This window comes from Chiloscyllium punctatum, chromosome 2, assembly GCF_047496795.1.
Source record: "Chiloscyllium punctatum isolate Juve2018m chromosome 2, sChiPun1.3, whole genome shotgun sequence".
Lineage (NCBI taxonomy): Eukaryota > Metazoa > Chordata > Chondrichthyes > Orectolobiformes > Hemiscylliidae > Chiloscyllium > Chiloscyllium punctatum.
In genome coordinates this window covers 11,690,855-11,715,105 of record NC_092740.1, presented here as the reverse complement: position 1 = coordinate 11,715,105, position 24,251 = coordinate 11,690,855, and the positions used below count along the sequence as shown (strand labels likewise).

General features: G+C 45.6%; 1 long non-coding RNA gene across 1 annotated transcript; it reads left to right on the top strand.

Moving 5' to 3' along the window:
- The first annotated feature begins 268 nt into the window (after nucleotides 1-268).
- LOC140492775 (uncharacterized) lies at nucleotides 269-17,664 on the top strand. The gene is made up of 5 exons (XR_011963634.1): nucleotides 269-318; nucleotides 412-447; nucleotides 15,797-15,850; nucleotides 15,945-15,980; nucleotides 16,504-17,664. It is a non-coding gene; the product is annotated as an uncharacterized lncRNA (long non-coding RNA).
- The last annotated feature ends 6,587 nt before the right edge of the window (nucleotides 17,665-24,251 follow it).

The window sequence follows — 24,251 nt, the reverse complement described above, 5'->3', positions numbered from 1 at the left end:
GATGTTTGATTCCTGAAGAAGGGCTTATGCCCGAAACATCGATTCTCCTGTTCTTTTGACGCTGTCTGACCTGCTGCGCTTTTCCAGCAACACATTTTTAAGCACAACATCGAAGTCCCAGGTACCAACCCATGCTGCAAGTCCAATATTTCACCTGCTCCAATCACATCTCTAACTCAGAGAATGATGTGGTGTCCACTGAGCCATTGCTGATATTTAAGGACAAGCCTGTCGATGCATGGTCCCTTATCATTCCTGTTTGTGTTACAGATCAGGACAGTTCCATCCTCTATGCTGAGATTGACAGCAACAGAACAGGTAAATGGCTGCACCTTAAAGGTTTTGAGCAATTGTCTAATTGATAATCAGATTCTATAATCAAACTAAGAGAACATTTTGTCTTTGTTAAAGGTGGCAAGAGATTCACAAACAGTCTGTCAGAAGGCCGTGAGTCAACATTTGTTTCTATATTGAGAAAGTGTATCGTTTGAGATCACTCCCACTCCCCCATATCTTTAAGAGCTGATTTCACTGGGGGTCTGGTTTCCTGAGGAGGAGTTGCAGTGTTGATGTTTGAAGCTGCAGTGGGAAACTGGTCAACTCATAGAATTCGTGCCTGGCCACCCTCAGAGAATCATCCCAAATGAGAGCTCCCAGTTCAGTTTTAACTGACCTTGAATTCTCCCCTGATGAGGTCTTCATGATGCGAGTCTGACCCAGTACCATTCCCTCAGAAGACGATTGTTGAAGGGTGGTCGGATCTGATAAACATGATCGAATTTTTAAGGAGTATTGAAGGATGGTTGATTGGGTGTTTGATATTGACCATCAATGCGGATGTTAGCAAGGTGTTTGGTGAAGTTCCACAAGGCAGACTGGTCACAAAATCAAAGGTTCATGGGATCCAGGGGAAAGTGGCGAGATTGATCCAAAGCAGGAGACATTGAGTTATTGTGAGTTTTGTGACTGTGATGCTGTTCCGAGGGCCATTCAGAACCAGTTCCCTCAGTGTTCAGGCTCAATCAAAGTTTGCACATGTCTGTAGGTGTCATGACTGAGAAACAAACAGACAAACTCAGCAGGTCTGGAGAAAAGAAATGGAAGAAAGCTACAACATGAAGGGACATAGGGGTACTTGTGCACAAAACAAAGGTGCAGAAGAGATTGAGCAGGATGTTCCCTGATTTGGTGTGTGTTAACTATCAGGAGAACTTGGTCAAACCTGGATTTATTTTTGCGAGAGTATTGGAGGGTGAGGGGAGACCGAACAGAAATACATAAATTTATGAGAGGCAGGGATAGGGGGGACAGTCAGTTTTCTTTCAAAGAGTGGAGATGTCATATACAAGCGGCATAAATTTAAGGTGAATGAGGAAAAATTTGAGGGTTATTTGTGAGGATAGCTTTTAACAAAGAGAATGGTAGACGTCTGGAACAGGCTACCAGGGGAGGTGATAGAAGCAGATACGTTAGCAACATTTAAGAGCCATTTAGACAGGCCCATGAACAACAGGAACAGAGAGGGATGGACCATGTGCTGGGAAATGGGATTAGTTTAGAATGGCATCATGGTTTGCACTGACATGGTGGACCAAAGGCCATGTTCCTGCACTGTACTGTCCCATGTTCTGTATTCTATGTTTAGAGAGACAGGAACCATCAACACATCTAAAACCCAGGAGAAAGTGTGGACTGCAGATGCTGGAAATCAGAGTCAAAATGTGTGGTGCTGGAAAAGCACAGCTAGTTCGGCAGCATCCGAGAGGCAGGAGAGTCGATGTTTCAAGTATAAACTCTTCATCAGGAATGAGTCTTCTGCTCCTCGGATGCTGCCTGACCGGCTGTGCTTTTCCAGCACCAACCTTTTTGACTCCGACATTTAAAACTCACTTGGATAAGGATTTGAAGAACATGAGTCTCCAGGGCTATGGACCAGGAGCTGGGCAGTGGGGTGCTCTAGAGAGCTCTTTATCAATCAACACATATACAATGGGCTGAATAGCCTCTTCCTCTTGTTCGGGAAACCTTCCAATATAAATCAATAGAAATTGCTGGAGAAACTCAGCAGGTCTGGCAGCATCTGTGGAGAGAAACCAGAGTTAAAATTTCAAATCCTTCTTCAGAACTGTCTGTAGCTGGGGAAAAGTGGTATCTATGGTAAAGACAGGTGGTGGGGGAGGGGAAAAGGAGTGAGCAGATAGGTGGAGATGGAGCCCAGAGAGAGTGAATGGAAGTCAGATCATCAAAAGGATGGGAGGGAGAATGAAAAGCTGATAGTGGGGACAATAAGTTGGTGAAAATGGTTTGGCTGTGCTGAAAACAACTCATGTCACGACAGGGCCTGAGGTGTGAGGATGGATAAAACACCTCATTCTGGCTGTAAAATTATTTAGAACTCAATACTGAGGCCAGGAAGCTGCAGGGTGCCCATGTGGAGAATGAGATGCTGTTCTTCCAACTTGCACTGAGCACCGCTGGAGTGCTGTGGAAATGGTGGTTAATGATCCTCTGGATGTGGAAGCTGGTGCGATGATAGATGAGGGCAAGGGATTTGAGCAATTCATAACTTCACAAACACATTCCACCCTGACCTTAAATTTACCTGGACCATCTCTGACACCTCGCTCCCCTTCCTGGACCTCTCCATCTCCATTAGTGATGACCGACTTGACACTGACATTTTTTTACAAACCCACCGACTCCCACAGCTACCTGGATTACACCTCTTCCCACCCTATCTCTTGCAAAAATACCATCCCATATTCGCAATTTCTCCGCCTCCGCCGTATCTGCTCCCTGGAGGACCAGTTCCACCATAGAACACACCAGATGGCCTCCTTCTTTAGAGACCGCAATTTCCCTACCCACGTGGTTAAAGATGCCCTCCAACGCATCTCGTCCACATCCCGCACCTCTGCCCTCAAACCCCACCCCTCCAACCATAACAAGGACAGAACGCCCCTGGTGCTCACCTTCCTCCCTACAAACCTTCGCATAAACCAAATCATCCGCCGACATTTTTGTCACCTCCAAAAAGACCCCACCACCAGGGATATATTTCCCTCCCCACCCCTTTCCGCCTTCTGCAAAGACCGTTCCCTCCGCGACTACCTGTTCAGGTCCACACCCCCCTACGACCCACCCTCCCATTCTGGCACTTTCTCCTGCCACCGCAGGAACTGTAAAACCTGTGCCCACACCTCCTCCCTCACCTCTATCCAAGGCCCTAAAGGAGCCTTCCACATCCATCAAAGTTTTACCTGCACATCCACTAATATCATTTATTGTATCCGTTGCTCCCGATGTGGTCTCCTCTACATCGGGGAGAATGGGCGCCTCCTAGCAGAGCGCTTCAGGGAACATCTCCGAGACACCCGCACCAATCAACCAAACCGCTCCGTGGCCCAACATTTCAACTCCCCCTCCCACTCTGCAGAGGACATGGAGGTCCTGGGCCTCCTTCACCGCCGCTCCCTCACCACCAGCCGCCTGGAGGAAGAACGCCTCATCTTCCTCCTCGGAACACTTCAACCCCAGGGCATCAATGTGGACTTCAACAGCTTCCTCATTTCCCCTTCCCCCACCTCATCCTAGTTTCAAACTTCCAGCTCAGCACTGTCTCCTTGACTTGTCTGGACTTGTCTGACCTGCCTATCTTCTTTTCCACCTATCCACTCCACCCTCTCCTCCTTGACCTATCACCTTCATCTCCTCCCCCACTCACCCATTGTACTCTATGCTACTCTCTCCCCACCCCCCACCCTCCTCGAGCTTATCTCTCCATGCTTCAGGCTCACTGCCTTTATTCCTGATGAAGGGCTTTTGCCCGAAACGTCGATTTCGCTTCTCGTTGGATGCTGCCCGAACTGCTGTACTCTTCCAGCACCACTAATCCAATATTTGCTTTCCAGCATCTGCAGTCATTGTTTTTACCTCAAGGGAAGAGAAGTGATGAGGGCAGAAATGCAGGAGATGGATTGGACACGGCTGAGGGCCTTGTCAACCATGGTGATGGAGAATCCTTGGTTGAGGATAAAGCTTGACATTTCGGAGGTCCCCTTTGCAGAATGTGGCCCCATCAGACAGATGTGGTGGGCTTGGAGAAACTGGGAGAATGGAACAGAGTCTTTACAGGAAGCAGGGTGTGAGGATGGGGAGTCAAGGTAACTGTGTGAGACTGAGATTGTCATGAATATTGGTGACCAGCCTATCCCCAGAAATAGAAACAGAGATGTCAAGGAAGGGAAGGGAGGAGTCAGAGATCAGGTGAAGGTGAGAGCTGGGTGGATATTGGAAGTGAAATTGTTCAAATTTTCCAATTCTGGATGAGAAAGGGAAACAGCACTGATGATGTCATCGACATACAGGAGAAAGAGTTGTGGGAATGGCCTGAGGAGGCCTGGAATGAGGAATGTTCCACTTGCCCCACAATGAGAGAGGCATAACTGGGGCCCATGTGGGTACCGTTGGCCACACCAGTGAAGAGAAGGTGGCTGGAGCTCACTAACCAGTAATTCTGACACTGACATAAATGGCAAAAGTATCATGGATGTAGTTGGGAAGGGATGGACAAGGGGAGGAAAAATTCAGTCAAGGACAGCAGAGATAAGTTCCCTCAGGCAGGAAGAAGCAAGAACACTGGATCTGCCCGGGTAGTCCAGCTATAGATTTTGGGGAGAAGGTAGAAGTGGGCATGTCAGGATTGTGGGAATCTGAGCTTGGAGGCTGTGGGGGTGGTGTGGAGAGCCTGGATCAGATGAACTTTGTGACTGTTATGGACACAACAGCCTGAGACCAGTCAGTTTAGGGGACATAGGGGTGAATGGAGGAGGGCAGAAAAATTAAAATGACCCATGTAATGTTAGCAGTTCTCGATGGACAGGCAAAATTTCCGGTGTGAGATTATTGATGATCATTTCAATTCGTTCAACCACAACATTGATTACTCTTCTTGAGTCATTAAGTCTGTAGCTTGTCTTCTTATCAGGAGTAGCTCCCTTGTTCCTTGTTACATTCAGTGTTAACTCTCTCCTGTCTCCCAGGAACAGATCCTTGATGTTGCGTTGACTCCTTCTTCTCAGGGACGGCTAATTAACATGTTGCTTTTAATTCCTTGATTACAGTTTCTCCTTGTCCCTTTCATCTCAGTACCACTGCATTTCAGAAAAAATCATTGTTGATTCATTCAAACTCTGAATCATTACCAAAGTTCTGAAGTTTACATTCTCACAGCCCCTCATTATTCTAAACTCCAGGGGAAACAAACCCAGCCTGTCCTCCCTCTCCTCATGAGACAACCTGCTTCTCAATCTCAGAAACCTCCTTTGAGCCAGCACCAATATCCTTCATTATGTACAGCATTTGAGATATGGTCTCAGAACTGCCTTGTATATCTAAAATAACATGTTTACGTTTATATCCAATTCCTCTTTTATTCAAGGATAGCATTTTATTAACCTTCCTGATTCCATGGTGTAAGAGTGTACCTACCTTTGTGACCTGATTCCCACATCATGTTAGAATACTGCAGTGGTTCTCCATTCACATAATTCTCTCCTTTTTCCCTGTGTTTAGTGTGTCTGCCCTGCCCAATGTCTGTACTCTGTGATCAATACAAGCTAATCCAACTCTCCTGTTCAGTGCTTTAACCAGATGATGACATCATGATCACATTGTGGTTTGTGGCAGCTTGCAGTAAGAAATTAGTTGACTGCAAATATAAAAATAGAGCTTCATCTGCTGTAAGGGGTTATTCAGTCCCCTGAGATCATGAAAAGTTAGGCGTAAATGCATTTATTTTCATTCTGGTAATGAGAAATGCAACAACCAGTTAGTGAAGAGTAATGTCCCCCAAACAGCCCTGTGCTCAATCAGTTAGCCTGTGTATTTTCATGATGTATTCTGAGGGGTGAGTGATGTTGAGGACACAATAATCTGGGTTGGGGGATGAGTGACAAGGACACAGTAGAGAGCTCCTCTGTTCTTCATTGAAGTAACACATTTGGAATTGTTCACAACCACCTGAGAGAGCAGACCAGTGCAACCTTTAACATCTCAGCCCCAAGATAACTTTAGACATTGCAGCGCTCCATTTGAACTGCTCCGAAGTCTCAGCATTGATCTTACGATGTAGCCACTGGAATGGGGAATTGAACCCACAGCCTTCTAACTCTGAGGGATATGTGGTGTCCACTGAGCTGTTGCACTGAGTGTGGGTCTCAGGATGTGGTGAGGGCAGCTGTCTGAGGAGTGATGGACATCATGGAGAGAGCTGTGATCCTGGGTGGATTCAAAACATAAAGGATGAAACTCATTCACTGTTTGTGTCAACGAATGACCCCATCCCGTCCCATACCTAACAACAAACCGACCAATAAATATCCCCTTATCATTCCTGTTTGTGTTACAGATCAGGACAATTCCAGACTCTGTGCCAAGATTGACAGCAACAGAACAGGGAAATGGCTTCACCTTGGTGGTTTTGAGCTTTTGTCTCGATCTGAGATGAGATGAGTGACTGTTGAGGACAGAACAGCCTGAGAGTATTCAGTTCAGTGGGAGATAGGAGTGAATGGAGGAGGGCAGAGAAATACAAAGACCAGTGTCAGTTCTCAATGAACAGGTCAAGTGCGGCTTAAAGGCCAGAGGGAGGGGTCCAGGTGGAGGAAGAGAGTTGGAGGTGGATGAAGGGGTCTGTGGGATGGACAGAGGACTCCTGTTCAAAGAAATGGGCACAGAGACAAAGGCAACGGAAGAGGAGATCAACATCATGTCGTGTCTGAACTTCGGTGAGGTGGGAGTGCAAAGTGATTAAAACTGAGACCTTTGCTGAATGTTCTGTACTCAGTATCGGAGAAGGGAGAGTGAATGTCCAACAAGAGGTGGAGGTAGGAGAATGGGGAGAGACAAGTGGGAGAGTGGGTGGAGGAAAGTTCCAGAGGGGTGGGGGTACATGGTATCGGGTGAATGAGCCAGAGAATTAAGTTGAACTGGGGCTGAGGACAGCTTTGAGACAGTGTGAAGGGGTGCTGATGGAGAGAGAGGTCAAGAGTGTGTATATGATGGCACATAGCACTGAGTGTGGGTCTCAGGATGTGGTGAGAGCAGCTGTCTGAGGAGTGATGGACATCATGGAGAGAGCTGTGATCCTGGGTGGATTCAAAACACAAAGGATGAAACTCTTTCACTGTTTGTGTCAACGAATGACCCCATCCCGTCCCATCAATCCCTCTCATCCCTATAGCCTCGGTGCTAACACATGCTGTCTGACTACCAGCCTTTGGCCTTATCGAGAGTAGTGGGGACAAGGTAGGAGAGCAGAACTGAGACAGAACCAGATCAGTTATGGTCTTAATGAATTGTGGAGAAAACTCGATGGGCCATAGGGCTTGCTCCTGCTGTGAAGTACAATGTACATATCTTCTTGAAATTGAAGCAGATGAGTTTCAAAGTTGCTGGTTGTGTGGTTTGGAAATTGGCTTTGGGCCAGGAAGCAGAGCGCTGTGGTCTGTGGTTTTAGTTCAGACGCGAGGGAAGTGTGCAGCGCTGGTGATATAATTCTCTTCTTGATCTTTGTGAATGATCTGCACTCAGAGATACAGGACAAACTCCAAAGTTTGCAGATGACACAAAATTCAAAAACACAGTGAAGAGTGAGGAAAGTGCTCACAGGCTCTGGGGCATATAGGCTGGTGAAATGGCCAGCCCAATGAAAGTTAACACTGGGAAGAGTGAAGTGACACATCATGATAGGAAGAACAAAGAGAGGTGTGATAAATGGTGCAATTTTACAATGGTTACAGGAACAGAAAATTAGCAGAAATGCACATTGAGAAGTCTTTGAAGCTTGGAGGTTTCATTGAAATGGATCAAAAAAGGCAAAAGAAATGTTTGTTTTTATTGAATGGCACATGGAGTAGAAAAGCAAGGATGGACATTTCCAAAACATCAGTTCGACACATGACCAATTCTGAGCACTATCCTTTAAGGAAGATGTTTTTGTGCAAAGCAGATGAATCGAATGGTTCCAGGGAAGAGAGACTTCAGTTTTTTGGAGGAACTGGTGTTGTCTTTACAGCAGAGAAGATTCAGGGGAGATTTGGTTGGGCTGTGCCAATTCAAGAACAGTCTTTCGAAAGTAAGTCATGAGAAACTGTTTCCAATGGCAGGACAGTCAGTTAGTAAATGGATCCAGGTAAAGGTGTTGATGAAAGAACCAGAGGTCACATGACAGATTAAACCCAGACCCAGGAAAGGACATTGGGTGTGTGACGGATTTCAATAGCTTTTTCAAAGGGCCAGCCCAGGCACAGGGGGGCTGAGTGGTCTTCTCCTGTTATGTATGATACTGTACAACGGGAAGACAATATTTCCTGTTTTGCTGCCACACTGGAGTGGCATTCCATAAGAGGCACATGTGATATGAGAGAGTTAACTCTGATCTGTACCTGTCAGAGACTGGAACAGTTAATTAGATTAGATTACTTACAGTGTGGAAACAGGCCTTTCGGCCCACCCAGTCCACACCGACCCTCCAAAGAGCAACTCACCCAGACCAATTCCCCTACATTTACCCTTTCACCAAACACTACAGGCAATTTAGCATGGCCAATTCACCTAACCTGCACATCTTTGGACTGTGGGAGGACATTGGAGCACCTGGAGGAAACCCACACAGACACAGGGAGAATGTGCAAACTCTACACAGACAGTTGCCCAAGGTGGGAATTGAACCCGGGTCCCTGGCGCTGTGAGGCAGCAGTGCTAACCACTGTGCCACCATGGCACCCCTTAATGAGCTCTGAGTCTCAGAACCATTTGTATTTAACAAGGTGATTGTGAATTGAAACATTATAAAACATCCTGCAAGATGACCAAATGTTCACAAGCTGCAGTAGTTGGTTCATGAATTGAAGAAGTCCCAAACACACACAAACAATGAAATGATTCAAAAATACAGAGGCAAAAGATTTTGAAGTTTTTGTCTTTGGAAGAACAAGGAATGTGTCCAAACACTGTTCAGTTTCCTGACCGTGAGGATGCAGTCACTACATTCCTGTTCCTTACTGCAGTTACATGGGATCATCACCACCTCCAAGTTCCCTTCCAAGCCACCCACTCTGTACTGACATGGAAATATATTGTCGTTCACTCACTGTCACTGGGTCATAATCCTGGAATTCCCTCCCCAGTGGCATTGTGGGTCTCCCAACATTTACACGGACTGATCATGAAAGCAAGGACTTTTTGCTGCCTTGTGGAGAACTTTGTTGTCAAACAGTCACTGCCATAATTTCTGGAAGGTTGAGCTGTCTCAGCTGATCCAGTGTTGGATCACTTTTCCAATGGGCATTGAGAAGCAGAGTGCCCTCGTGGTCACCTATGGGCTGGACTGAGACTGGCATTGATGGGCAGAGCCAGTGATGTCAGCCCTGGGCTCTGTTTTGAGGGAGGTGCCTCCCAAGCTATCGAGAGTGCTAAATGTATCCCGGAGTCTTAGCATATACAAGAGGTAGAATATTGAACTGACCAGTGATTTGTGGTTTGGTTTGGCAACACTCAAGCATTGGCCAAGTCCCTTGTTTGCAGCACTGAAGAGACCAAGGGTGGCTTGCTAGTCGGGTGCAGAATGTGAAAACAACAGTGATGTTATCAGTGCATACTGCATCTTATGTGGGTCTGTTGTGGTCATTTTATTATTGGCATGGATGAGACTGAGGTTGAAGAGATTTCTATCTGGGCCAGGTTTAATCCTGACACCAGAGGTCAAAGCTGCTGTTTGGTAGATTATAGATAATATGGAGCTATCACACAGCGTTGCTTTACTCTGGTCCTGTTCCTTGAAGACATCCGTTCCTGAAGATGTCAAGTCATCCCAAAGCAGTTGCAGAATTTGGAAGAAGTTTCTGGACATTCCAAATTTTAAGAGTATGATTCATCAAGTGATTTACTGAGACATCTGCTGTGATCAGGTTGAGAAATGTAATACAGAGTTCCTGGTGTTGTGTTTGACATTTTACTTGGATTTGTCTGACAACAAAGGCCACGTTGGAGATTCCATTGGAAGGTTTAAAGCTGTAGTGTGTCTTTGGGAGGATTCCCACAGCCACAGGAAGTAGGAGAGTCGGGAGAATGTGGATTAGGATGTTCTCCACTAAGGACAAGATGCTCCACCATTCAAGAGGATCATGTCTGAGCTCGTAGTTCAACACCACTTTCCTGCACTATCCCCTTATCCCTCAATGTTTTTAATGCTGGGAAATCTATCAATCTCATTCATGAATATACTCAATGGTTAAGCTTCCACAGCTCTCTGATGAGAGAATTCCCAAGATTAACTGCTTCGAAACAATAAATTCCCCCTTATCTCAGTTCCAACCACCTATCCCTCATTCTGAGACTGTATTCCCTGGTTCAAGCCAGTGTATGACACTCACTCGGTAACAAGTGAATCCTTTTGTTGATATGGAAATCTGATCCGTTCACCACATTCCAGATGGGATCTCACCAAAGATCGATATAATTGCAGTGAGATGTCAGGAATTAAGGGAGGGCCACATCAGGAGTGAAGGAAGGACTGAACCAGGAGTGAGGGAAGGACTGAACCAGGAGTGAGGGAAGGCCTGAACCAGGAGTGAGGGAAGGACTGAACCAGGAGTGAGGGAAGGACTGAACCAGGAGTGAGTAAACTACCCTCGATCTCTTCAATGCTTCCAAGGGTTGTACCATTTACTGTATACTTCCCTCTTGCATTAGACCTTAGGCATCACCACATGTCTCTCCAAATTAAATTTCAGCAGCCATTTCTGTGCCCAAGTCTACAACCTTTATATGTCCTGCTGTATCCTCTGGCAATCTTCCTCACTATCCAAAGCTCCCTCAATCTTTGTGTCATCTGCAAACTTACTAATCATGCCACCTACAATATTCTCCAAAATATTTATAAATGTTGTGAACTAACAGGGGTCCCAACACTGACTCCTGTGGATCACCAATGGTCACAGATTTCCAGACAGAAAAACACCCTTCCACCACTACTCTCTGTCTTCTATGACTAAGCCAATTCTGCATCCATCTTACCACCTCTCCACAGATCCATGTGACTTCAATTTCACTATCAGCCTGCCATGAAAAACTTTGTCAAAGGCCTTATGAAAGTCCATGTGGACAATATCTATCACCCTGTTGTTGTCAATCATGAAACTTGCTCAAAAGGCTGAATCAAGTTTCTGTGACATGACCTTCCTGCACAAAACCATGTTGCCTCGTGTTAATAAGAAGATATTTTTTCAAATTGAGTAAAGCCAGTCATTAAGAATCTACTCCAATATTTTCCCTACCACGGACGTAATGCTGACCAGCCTGTAAGTTCCTGTATTATCCCTATTGCCCTCAAACAAAGTGACAATGTTGGCTCTTCTCCAGTGCTCTGGGACCTGTCCTGTGACTAAACAGAATCCAAGGATTCTGTACAAGCTCTCAACAATGTGCTTCCTCACCTTGAGGCAAATCTCTATTTATTTCTATTAAAATATCTGTTTCTGTACCCTCCATTTACCAAAATAAATGGAAAATCATCCTGTACAATGTTTCTAAATGCAGACTTGCTGCAGTGCAATCTTTGAGACTGGCTGCTGCTTTCCATCACTTCCTGATGACATTGGCTTCCTCTTTGAGCATGTGGCACCTTGTCGCCCTGTATAAATCTGCTCACTGACAGCCCCTCTCATTCTTCAACAATTACTGTACCTTACACCAGTGTCCTTTTGTGGGACTGGTGTCACATGTAGACCAGACCAGGTATGCAATGGGATGCATTGAAGAAGGAAATAAGGAGAGTCCAGGGCTAAAGGGTGGGACCAACAAATCCAGTGAACCTTGAATACTGAGGAATACACAGCACTGGATGAAGGGAAAAGGGAGGCTTATGACAGACACTGAGAATTGAAAACAGTAGCAATTTCTGGAGGATTATAAAATGTGCAAGTGGGAAATTAAAGTGAAGATTCAGAGTGCTAAAAGGAAATATGAAAGTATACTGACAGGTAATATAAAGAAGCATCCAAAATATTGAAAGGAATATTCATGGTAAAAAGACAACAAAGAACATGGTTGTAATTGAAACTTGAACCCAGAGGCTGTAATTGACAACTTTATGTTGGTGTTCAGGCGTGAGAGGGATGATTTTGGTGTAGAAATCGGGGAGATAGTCTGTGACAAGATGAAAGAAATTAACATAGAGAGGAACTGCTGAGTGGTATGGGCAGCAAAAAGTAGATAAATCTCCAGGGCAGGATGAAATGTATCTCAGGTTGTTGAGTGAGGCAGGGGAGAAAATAGCAGGGGCTTTGGAAATAATTTTCCATTCCTCTCCGTCTGCAGGAGAGGTGCTGGAGGACAGGAGGACAGCCAGTCTGGTACCTCAAGAAGGGAACAAGGGATAAACCAGGAAACTTCAGGCTAGTCAGTCTCAACTCTGTGTCAAAACGTGTGGCAGGTCAGGTTGATGAACGGCTCGTGCCCAAAACATCGACCCTCCTGCTCCTCAGATGTTGCCTGAGCTGCTGTGCTTTTCCAGTGCCACACTGTTAAACTCTGACTCTCCAGCATTCACAGTCCTCACATTCTCCTTGAGGGGTCAGATAACCCTCTCCTGCTCCTATTTCTTATGTTCTTGTGTCTCCTTGGACTTCGGCAAAACTTTTGATCAGGTTCCACATGGGAGAACGATAGCAAAGGTGAGAGCCCATGGGATCCAAGGAAATTTGGGGTAAATTGGATGCACAACTTGCTGATTGGCAGGAAACAGAGGATGATGGTCGAGGGACATTTTTGTGACTGGAAGTGTGTGTCCTGGGGGTTCCCACAGGGGTCACTGTTGGGGCCCTTGCTATTTGCGGTTTGTCGTAAATGATTTCGACTTGAATGAAGAGGGGTTGATCAATATAGTCCCAGATGATAAACAAATAGTTGGGGTAGTAAATATTGAGGAGGATAGCCTTAGACAACAAGAGGATCTTTACGGGCTGGTCAGATAGACTGATCAGGAGCAAACAGTATCCAACATGGATAAGTGTGAGGTGATACACTTGGGCAGGACGGAAAAGGGAAGGGAAGATATAATGAGCAATAGGATCCTGGGAAACACCAAGGATCAGAGCGACCTTGGTGTGCATGTACACCAGTCCCTTAATGTATCGGGACAGGTGGATAACATGGATAAAAAACCCTATGGGATACTTCCCTTTATTAGTTGAAGCACAGAGTTTAATTCAGAGCAGTGAGGTTATGTCGGAACTGTATGCAAAATTGGTTAGATCACAGCTAAAGAATTGTGTGAAGTTCAGGAATCCACATTATGGTATAGAGCAGATTTGCCAGGATGTTACTTGGGCTGGAGAGTTTCAATTCTGAAGAGAATTTGAATAGATTGTTTTCTCCAGGGAGGAGGAGATTGAGAGGAGACATGATTGAGATGCGTAAAATTATGAGGGACATAAATACAGTTGAATTGAAAATTGTTTCCCCATGATAGAGTGTTCAGTGACCATGGGACATTAATTTAAGGTACGGGGCAGGGCGATTGTTTTTATTCATTCATGAAACATGTATATCACTGGCTGGCCAGCATTCATTGCCCATCCCTTGTTGACCTCTTGAGAAGATGGCGATGGGCTGCCTTCTTAAACCCTTACAGTCCACGTGCTGGATGTAGACCCATAATGCCTTGAGGGAGTGAATTCCAGGATTTTGACCGAACAAGAGTGAAGGAGTGATGATATATTTCCGAGCCGGGATGGTGAGTGCCTTGGAGGGGAATTTACAGGTGATGGTGTTCCCCTTTATCTGCTGCCACTGAACGTTTAGCTGGAGATGGTCGTGGGGTTGGGAAGGTGATGTCTGAGGATCTTTGATGAATGTTAGAGGTTTATCGGAGATGTGAGGGAATCCTTTTCACTCGGAGGATGGTGGGAATCAGGAAGGCATTGCTTTTAAGGGTGACAAAGACATGAGACACTCATAATGTTAAAGACTTGTTTAGGTGTGCACTTGCAATGTTGATGTATAAGGCATTGGGGCAACTGCTCGATAATCGAATTGGAATGGGTAGATGGTTGGTTTTGGATTAGTGGTGCTGGAAGAGCACAGCAGTTCAGGCAGCATCCAAAGTGCAGCAAAATCGACATTTCGGGCAAAAGCCCTTCATCAGGAATTCCTTTGGATGCTGCCTGAACTGCTGTGCTCTTCCAGCACCACTAATCCAGAATCTGGTTTCCAGCATCTGCAGTCATTATTTTTACCAAGATGGTTGGTTTTGACCAGCATGGACTCAATGGGCCAAAGGGCCTTTTACTGTGCTCTAAAACTCTATGACTCTATGATTAAAACCATTAGGGATCTTGTGGTACAGTGGTAATGTTCCTCCTTCAAAGCCAGGAGGCCTCCGTGAAGTCCCACTTGATCCTCAAGTGTGTAATAATATCTCTCATCAATGTGTTTGGACAATATCTCCAGGAAAGTATGACTCACTTGAAATACCTGGCAATGGGCATCAAAGTGCCACATCTTAGCAAGGTGAGGGGATGGTAAGTGCGTTCTGGAAGGGAGAGCATAAAAGGTATGCCTTAGCAAGGGGCACACTTTGAATTTAACTCCCAATAAGTTCCCTCATGTAAACTGTGATCCACAATATCTGAGACACTGTGAACCGTGATTCTTTAAAATCATGGACTGACTGGGTGTACATTGTGGAGGAGCAGGATGTGTTTCTCTCTGCAATGGAGAGGATTGGCTCAGAGTGCTGGGTGCAGGGTTTTATAACCTGAACCATGGGACTGTGGGAAAATTGGAAATCCTGGGATAGTGTTGGGAATCATGGAATGAGGAAACCCATGGGAAGGCATCTGAGACTTCCCAACTTGGAGAATGTGGAAAGATAGTTTATGCTCTTCTTTTGTTGAGAACTTCAATCAAATCATCCCCAAACCTTCCAGTGCAACAGGATACAAACATAATTTGTGATCCTACACCTTGTAATTTAACTCTGTGAGACCTGATGTCATCATTCTGCGCCACACTCTTTCTCAGGTCAGAATATCCTTCCCAAGGTGTGGTGCCCAGAACGGCTCCTGAATTGAAAAAGAAATAAAATTAAAGATTATCCTTCTCAGGTTCAAATTCTTCCACGGCATTGGGTCTGTCATCCTCATATACTCACAATATTTCCAAATCTGGCTCCTCCATATCCCTTCCTGTAAATGTAAACTCACCATAGTCCCAGAGGGCATCGGGCTGTTCTCTCATTAGAGAGGAAAAGCTCGGCAAACGTGAGGACTGCAGGTTCTGGAGATCAGAGTCTAGATTACAGTGATGAAGGGCTTTTGCCCGAAATGTCAATTTTCCTGCTCCTCGGATGCTGCCTGACCTGCTGTGGTTTTCTAGCACCACTCTAATCTACACTCATTGGAGAGAGATGTGTGGTGGTGGATTCACCGGACTGTAATAGTAACATCACTGGTGTCTAATTTTCAATCTCCAAGACTGTGAGAATCCCTGTCCAAACCTCTCCAACTCTCTTTCCCCCTCTTAAGTCGCTCCTTAAGACATGCGTGTTGGAACACCACCTGTCCAAATAACTCCGAATATGGTTTGATGTCTGATTCTCATGCAGTTCATTCAACATTTTCCAATGGTAAAGCTGTGATGTGAATCCAGGATTCTGTATGATTCTTTGATTCTAGAGTCAGAAAGCTGATGCAGTAAGGCAGTTTCAGAGTGAATACTGTTTGTATTACAGCTCAGCCTGATTCCTGTACCTATGCCAGCATCGTGTTTGACAGCAACAGAAAAGGTAACCAGCTACATACTTTTTTCCCACATAGTGGTATTTCTAAACATTTAAAATACATCCTCCTCACTAACAGACTATTCTCTTTCATTTCAAGGTGGCAAGATTCTCCGGGTTGCTGATTCAGAAGAGAGTGAGTCAGTTTTGTCCTTTCAGAATCCGAATCCAAATCCTTTCTCATTTCCCAATCCCTGAAGCCCATTTTCCAATGTGTGGGACAGTGCTAGTTGGGCCTGGGTGATCCATTTCCTTGTTATTTGAGACCCCAACTTTGGGTGGCGCCATTATGGAGATTTGATCACATGACCTTAAAGCCCCAATCCCTCACCACGATGCTGTTGTCATTGGCCCGTCAGTCTGTTCATCATTATTAGGGTGTTCCTTTACTCCACCAATCAGAAAGTAAACAGTCTCTCCACTATCCCATTGGATGATACTTGACTGTCTCTCAAAAAGCTTTTCTCTTCCAATGTATTTGTGAGCGTCATAAAGAGAATGAGGGGGATAATGTACAACTGATGGAGTAAATATTTCCCTTTCCTGTAGCTACTCTGATAGTGATGGGACTGATATTTGGGTAAATATGCCCCTTTCCTGTATTTCCCTTCAAACTGAATTGATAATGATCATCAGCTCTGATTTCTGTCTCTTTCTAGCGGATGTAACCTATGCAGCTGTGGTGAAGACTCATTAGGAGCGAATAAGAACTGAACCTGTGTAACTGAGGTTGGATTGTTTCTCAGATCAAATTCAAGGAACATCATGGAACTTACCAGCTCAGAAACTTGGCATTATTATTCTTCAAAAGTGATTTTTAAATTTTTTAAAAAATTTGTGCCTTTTTATCTTAGTGTATTTTTAATTGTGGACTGAAACGCATCAGAATTGTTGAAAACCAAGGATTGTTTCAGGGATACTGCACACTTTTGAAAGCAAGTAACCTGACGCTCATTGTAAGTATTGTTTACACAGCTGCTGGGTCAGACAGCAGCAGAAGAAGGTGCAGACGAACTGGAGACATGCCCATGTACAAATGGTGATTCAGGCAGAAACAAGTATCTGATTGGTCTTTGTACTAAAGACCAGTAATCAATGACAAAGACCGTCTTGCTGCCAATGACTATGTGATTGGTTCCCAGGTAATTGAACAGGTTGTGGATATGAACATGACAGGGAGAAGCCATCCGACCTCCACCATCTGAGGACCTGTTCATCATCAGCTCTGTTCCTGGCAGGAAAAGCGACTTTAAATCTGAGGATAACCAGCTGATTGTCTTTTCCTTCAGCAGCTGCAGAAAGTTCTGACCTTTAATGAGTAAGCCAGACCTTTCATAAACCACAGACTGTATCTCTAGTAAACCAGTGACAGCATCTGGGGAAGCAGCATTCTGATCAGCTCAAGAATCATCTCAGCGAATCCCGTGAACAGGGATCGACGAAACTGTTTTCTGTGTGTTCCTTCCACTCAAAGATTGATGTTTAGTTTCTGTGTGTGTGTCTGTGTGTGCACGTGCACGACTGTGTGTATCTGTGTGTGTGTGTGTGTGCACATGTACGTGTATGTGTCTCTGTGTGTATGTATGTCTGTGTGTGTGAGTGTGTGTCTGTGTCTGTGTGTGTTTCTGTGTGTGTTTCTGTGTGTGTGTGTTTGTGTGTATGTGTGTGTGTGTGTACAATATGTGCTTGCTTTTTAGGGGACTTGGTTCATGAGCATCTTAGAGTTTGAACTAATGGTGTTATAGCTCAATGGTCCATCATTTTTCTGTGGAATTAGAATCTACTTATGTGTGATAAATAGTAACCCTTGTGAAGTCCAGAAACCTAGTCTGTGCTTTCTGTCATCTTTAGTCTAAAACTCAGGAGAAACTAACTTTTGTGACAACTCAGGGAATAATGCAACTTGATTTCCAACATGCTACCTCAGTGAGGCATAATAGTATCCATCCATATGTAATAGACCACACTTGGAATATTGTGTCCAGTTCTGGTCGCCCTACTATAGTAAAGATACAGAGGGTTTGGAGAGGGTGCAAAGAAGGTTTGCCAGGATGCTGCCTGGACTGGAGAGCTTGCCTTATGAAGAAAGGTTGAATAAGTTTGGACTTTTCTCTCTGGAGAAAAGGAGGGAGAGAGGAGTCCTGATCAAGGCGTACAAAATAATGAGAGGAATAGACAGAGGCAATAGCCAGAGACTTTTCCCCAGGGCAGGATTGACTGGTACGAGAAGTCATAGTTTGAAGATATAAAGGAGACGTCAGAGGCAGGTCCTTTATGCAGAGAGTTGTGAATGTATGAAATGCATTGCCAGTTGTGGTGGTGGAAGCAGAGTCATTGGGGACTAACCTTGAAGGGTCAGTTTCAAGTACCCTACCGCACAGAGTGCACAGCAGGGGGGTAACCACAGGATGTCTACACTGGTCTAATCTACTTAACTGAACAAAGAATTCTCAAGTGCTTGCCTTAATGGGTCAGTTTAAGTACTTTACGATAAAAACAAACAAACTATCCCAACCACTGAAAGCGGCAATGAATTGATAAGTGCATCCTGGATTGTTTGATGTGATGAAATAGCTCTTGCTTGCGGTCCATGGTTACCCTGGGGAGAGATCTGTTGTTATCCTTGTTTAATAGCTGAACTGTTTTGATACAATACAATGGATATGCTCAGGATGTATATGATCTAACCCTCCCCCACTTTTTTTAAAACAAAAACAAAACCTGGTAATGTGAATCCCAGGTGGAATGTTAGCTTGGGTTTCGAGGCCTATTAGGCTCCAACCTTGGTTTCTAGCGGTAGAGGTTAGGACTGTTTAAATGACCTGACCATGATGTGGTTAGGAGAAAAACAAAATCTGAGACGAGGTGGTCATGAAGACCAATGTTTCAAAGACGAGTGAATGTGTCGGGGATTTCAAGAGATCAATCATCAAAATATAAACCAAAATGAAGCTGGCCTGACTGACAGAGACCACTTTAAATGTGGGTCATAGAAATGAAGATGAAAGTGAAGGTACCATGAAGAATCTGACTTGGAGATTCTATCCAATGAGCAGAAAATTGAAGAATTATAACTTGGTTAAATTCCTCAGCGTGCAGAGGAATAAAGCAGGAAGAGGTGTGAGCTGCATGAGAGTTTTGATCACCAGAAACAGTTGCACCTTCCCTTGAGTGGCTGTCAGGAGCTGTTTCATCACTTGGATCACTGAATCAGTGAATTTGTCAAAGAGACACCAAACAGAGAGTCTGAATCCTCTGTCTCTGGGGTGTCTGTATCAAATCCTCTCTGTTCTCCTATTGGTGTGCTCTCAGTCCCCCTATTGGGGAAATGTGGAATTGCCACCTGGGAGTTTGCATCAGTTTTGTTTCGTCTGGAATTCTCTCGGTTCCCAGACATGGGCTGTGCCATGCCCCCTATTGGAGACATCTGGAATTACCGTCTGGGGGTCTCATCTCGTCTGCTCTGGGTTTCCCTGTTGGTTTACTGTCCCTCCTCTTTTGGAGTCATCAGGAACTGCTGCCTGACAGTCTGAGTGAGTCTGTTCTGAGTGAGTCTCATGTCCATGGTGCGGGGATACCGTTAAGTGTCTGAGTTATACTGAGTTGGGAATGTTCAGTTTGCCGATCTGTCAGGGGGTCTCGGCAATCTGTGACATGTCCGTGTTGTCACTGAGTAGTTAGTGATGCCAATCTGTTGGACACTCTCCTATTGGGTCATTTAAACTGGTCGGGGGTCCCTTGGATGTGGAATCTGCTGCCGGTGACTGCTGCCGGTGATGGAAGTGTATCATTTCCATCAGGGGTGGGTGCCCTGAGGATGTGTTATGGGGTGTCTTTGGTCTTGTTATTTGGTCTGAAACTGTGTCATCTGCCTTCCATACACTAAGGTGATGAGAGTGGCTGTGTTGTGTGCCAAAGGCTTTTAACTGGTTTCTGTGGTACCAGCCAGTTTTACCCGTGGCTAGTAGAATCTTATACACTGAGGGGCTAGCTTAATCCCCCACCATAAGTGGATTGGAATATTTAGGGGAAAGGAAGGAACTTGGCTCATAGACCTGGAGCATTACTTGCTATCCTGTGGGATTCTCGACACGGTTAACTTTGCGATTGAAGTAAGCCTTACTTAGTTTATTTCTCGTCCCTAACTGGACGGCTACTGCCAGCTAAGTGCCTTTGCTATTGTGGGGGAGGTGCTGTCTGGCTTTTTGTGGGGGAGGGCAGTGAGGGCAGGCACTGATAGGTCAAGTCCGAACAGGTAGACAACCCCTTTCATGGGTCAGCCTGTCATCCATTGTTGGGGGGTGAGGGGGTGGTATCTCCTCACCATGAGGACAAATGGAAGCACTGTCTCCCAGGCTTTGTTATTCTGTTGCACTGTTTTCCTCATCATCCCTTTCAGTCTGCGGTTCATTCTGTCTGTGATCCCACTGGATTGGGAGTGGTAAGCGATGTGGAATTCCTGTTTGATACCAAACATGGTCATCACATTTTGTATTACTCGGCTGGTGAAATGGGGTTCCCTGATCTGACTCGATACTGCAGGGTAAACCCCATCTCGTGAACCCCTGTTGTGTGAGGATCTGGGCTGTTGTTCTCACTGTGTTTGTCCCATTGGGAAATGCATCGATCCATTTTGTAAAAGTGTCTATGATGTCATGGATGGAGGTGTATCTGTTTTCACATGGAGGCAGGGCACCTATAGAGTCAACTTGGAGGTTTGTCCAGGGCCCTTCCACTGGACGTGTGTGCCAACACAGTTCTTCAAGTGTTCTGTCACAGTCTCTATTCCCTGGTGCCCAAGCCCATCATGGAATTGGTAAATAATGTGGTTACTGTCCTGAGTCAGGACTACATCGAATCCTGCCGTTTGGACTAACCCATCATGTACTTGCAGGGAATCTTTCCACCAAGCTTAGGCATCTGGATAAATCCCTGCCACAATCTGTTTCAACGGGTCATCACGATGCTGCTCTTGTCTAAGGTCTTCTACGTTAGTCTGATTGACAGTGACTGCATTGGCCTGCTCACCTACAGGTAACTAACACAATGTTCTTTATTGAGTCCTTTTTTGGGGGAATTCACCTGCTCTGTAGTTACCTTCTGGGGATGTCTTGTGGTAGTGTTTAACTTTAATTATACTGTATTGCCTTCCACGGGCAGACTGCAGTCCGTACTGAAATAAAGGGGGCTGTTGGTAGTCATTTCCCATTGGCAGAAATTAACCCTTTGCTTCCCAGAGTGGTAAGAATTCAGTGAGGCTGTTGCACACACACATGTTGTTGGAAAATATACCTGTTGGTGGAGGAACAGGTTGGAGTGGCGAACTACATAAGCCACAGCTGCTAGTTCCACAGCCTGGGCACTGAGCTGTCTGGGTAATTTTCAGGCTAATTGAACCAATAGCTGTCCCTGAGTGTTGGTCATGTATATCCCACAGCCGGTGATCCACATGCCATCCTGTCCAGTGGAGGCTCCACCTACATAAATTCCGATGGCTGTGTCTGCTTGGTTATTCCCTTGTCTCATCCCTAATCGTTTTCCCGGCTGTTTGGGTCATAAAAGGGCCGGTGGGGTGTTTTGTGGCTGTGATTTGGCAGTCATGTGGGTCTCCTCCATAATTCAGGCCATCAGCTAGGAACCTGGGCACCTTGGTACGTTTGACTGTAATGTCCCAACTCTGAAGCAGTGGAGTCCATCGTGTGGCTCGAATCTGTCTCACTGAGCCATCTTTGATTGGACTGTCTAGCAGGAGCTGGATTGGTGTATGTTCAGTCAGTATGGGCAGTGGGTTTAAACCAATAATGTAGTCAAAGTATTGGCCTGCCTAAAAGACTGTGTGGTGGTGCCATTCCCACATGGAAAGCCCTTGCTCCACGGGCTGTAGGACCCTGGAGGCATAAGCTCCTGGCCCTTGCCTACCGTGTCACTCTTGCAGTGGAACAGCAGCTATCGTCTGGTCTGTGGCTGCAGCTTCGAGGACGTATGGTAAATCAGGGTTGGGAACTAGTCAGGCGGGTGTTGTTGTGAGGGCGTGTTTTAACTCAGTTACTCCTCTGTGTGTTGAGGAGTCCAATTCCAGGCAGCGTTCTTTATCAGTAACTCTGAGACTGGGGCTGCTTTGATGGTGAACCCATCAATGTGGTTCCTGCACTATCCCACTAACCCAAGGAAGGATCAAAGTCCATGACCATCTCGGGGGAGTGGGAGTCGTTCTACGGTCTCTAATCACTTTTGGTCTATTTCCCTTTTCCTGTGGGTGATTATCATTCACAAGGATGTGACCCGAGGCTGTAGAATTTGTGTCTTTTTCAGATTAATTTTGCATCCTAGCCTGTGTAATAGATCAAGTAATTCGCCTTGGAGCTGAATGTGCTCCTTCTTTGTTTCTGTTTACACAAATCGGTCGTCTACATATTGTATGAGGCAAAAGTGAGGCCTGCAGATGCTGTAAACTAGAGTTTAGATCAGAGTGGTGTTGGAAAAGCAGCCACTATCAATTCAGGAATAGGAAAATCAACGTTTCGGGCTAAAGCTCTTCATCAGGAATAGAGCCGATGAAGGGCTTTTGCCCGAAACAACAGTTTTCCTACTGCTCGGATGCTGCCTGACCTGCTGTGCTTTTCCAGCACCACTCTGATCTAAACTCTACATATTGTATGAGGCAGTCAGGCCGGGAAAACATCTCTCGTCCCTTGGCTAACCATCTGTGAAAAATCGAGTGCAAGTTATGAAATCCTTGGGATAGAAATATCCAGGTGTACTACTGTTCCTGGAAGATCAAAGTGAATTTGTCCTGGCAGGACCTATTTAAGGATATGGACCAGAAACCATGACTGATATCAAGTCCTGTGAAGTACGTCACTTGTGGGACTTTCTTCATTATTGTGGCGACTGTTGGTGCATTGAAGGGGGGAGTTTGACTTTATGAAGCTGTCTGTAATCAATGGTTAAACCCATCTGGTTTGCTGATTGGCCAAATGGGAACATTATTAGTGGAGGCTACATGTCCCAGTATTCTCTGCTGTAACAGACTGTCAATCACCTTGGCCACCTCCCCCTCTGCCTGCCTGGGGAAACCAGTTTTTGTGGTTTCAGGGTTGGGCCCCTCAATTATCACCTGTCCAGGGATATGCTCACAGTCATGTTTGTGCTGGGCCAATATGCCTTTGCGTTTTGTAGCTATCTCTCCCACAGCCAGATCCTTGGTCATTGTCAGAGGATTAAACCAGAACTTTCCTGTTGTACTGACTCGATTAGCATAAGGACTTGTTGAGATGATGGATGGGATGTTAATGGCTGGAGGTAACTTCCCTATACAGGCATTCACTGGGTCGAATCTAAAATTACACCTCATCAGATAATCGATGCCAAGTATGTGGTTCCCCCCACGCCCACCCCCATCGCCCCCCGGGTTGATTGAAATAGCAGGACACTGGCATGTAATATCACCCAGTTTAAATTCTATCGATTCAGTAACGTACCCCTCCTGTACATGACTAGTCAATCCATTTAAAGCAATAGGCCCTGTGGTCCGCCAGGGTATATTTTTAAATCTCGAGGTGTTCAGGGTTATGTCGGAATCTCCGGTATCCCAAAGGAATTTGACAGGGCGACCTCCTTCCTCGCTGTTGACTAGTGGCCAATCTGCACCATCCCACTTCGTGTCACAGACCTATATCAGGGAGGCAGAAGCCTGACACCGTCGTGCGGATGCCTCAAAGGTTGGCATTGAGGGTACGGGGTTGGTTAGTCTCCCACACCCGGGACATTCTCCTCAGAACCCATGCCTCACTGTGTCTCGCCTCTGCAGCATTGAAGTTCACACACACCTTCCTGCTCTCCTCAGTGCCCTGGGAAATTAAAGTCCTCACCCACTTGGCTGAGTCAGCCTCGGATAACTGACCCCTGTCTAACTCTCCAGAAACCCCTGTGATGTGTACCCAAAGCAACCGGCAAAGACAGTTGGGTGTGTCCCTTTCTTTTGCCTACCCTTATCCAAGCTGTTGACGGGGTCCCCTCTATTATAACCGATCACTGTCAGGATTGGCTTTTTCATGTTGACAAGGGCTCTGTCTCCTACATTTGCTGGGGCTGGGATCATGGGCTGTGCTGACTGGCTCAAACACATTACAATAAGTTTCACCTCCTGCCTCTCGTCCAGACCCTGTAAAATGTTCTGCTGCCTGACCTTCTTATAGAATGTATAAGGATCAGTGGATGGTTCAAATTCAGGAATATTTTTTGCTATCTTTCGAATTAGATTCGATTCCCTACAGTGTGGAAACAAGCTCTTTGGGCCAACCAGTCCACACCGACCCTGCAAAGAGTAACCCAACCCGACCCATTTCCCTCTGACTAATGCACCTAACACTATAGACAATTGAGCAAAGTCAATTCACCTGGCCTG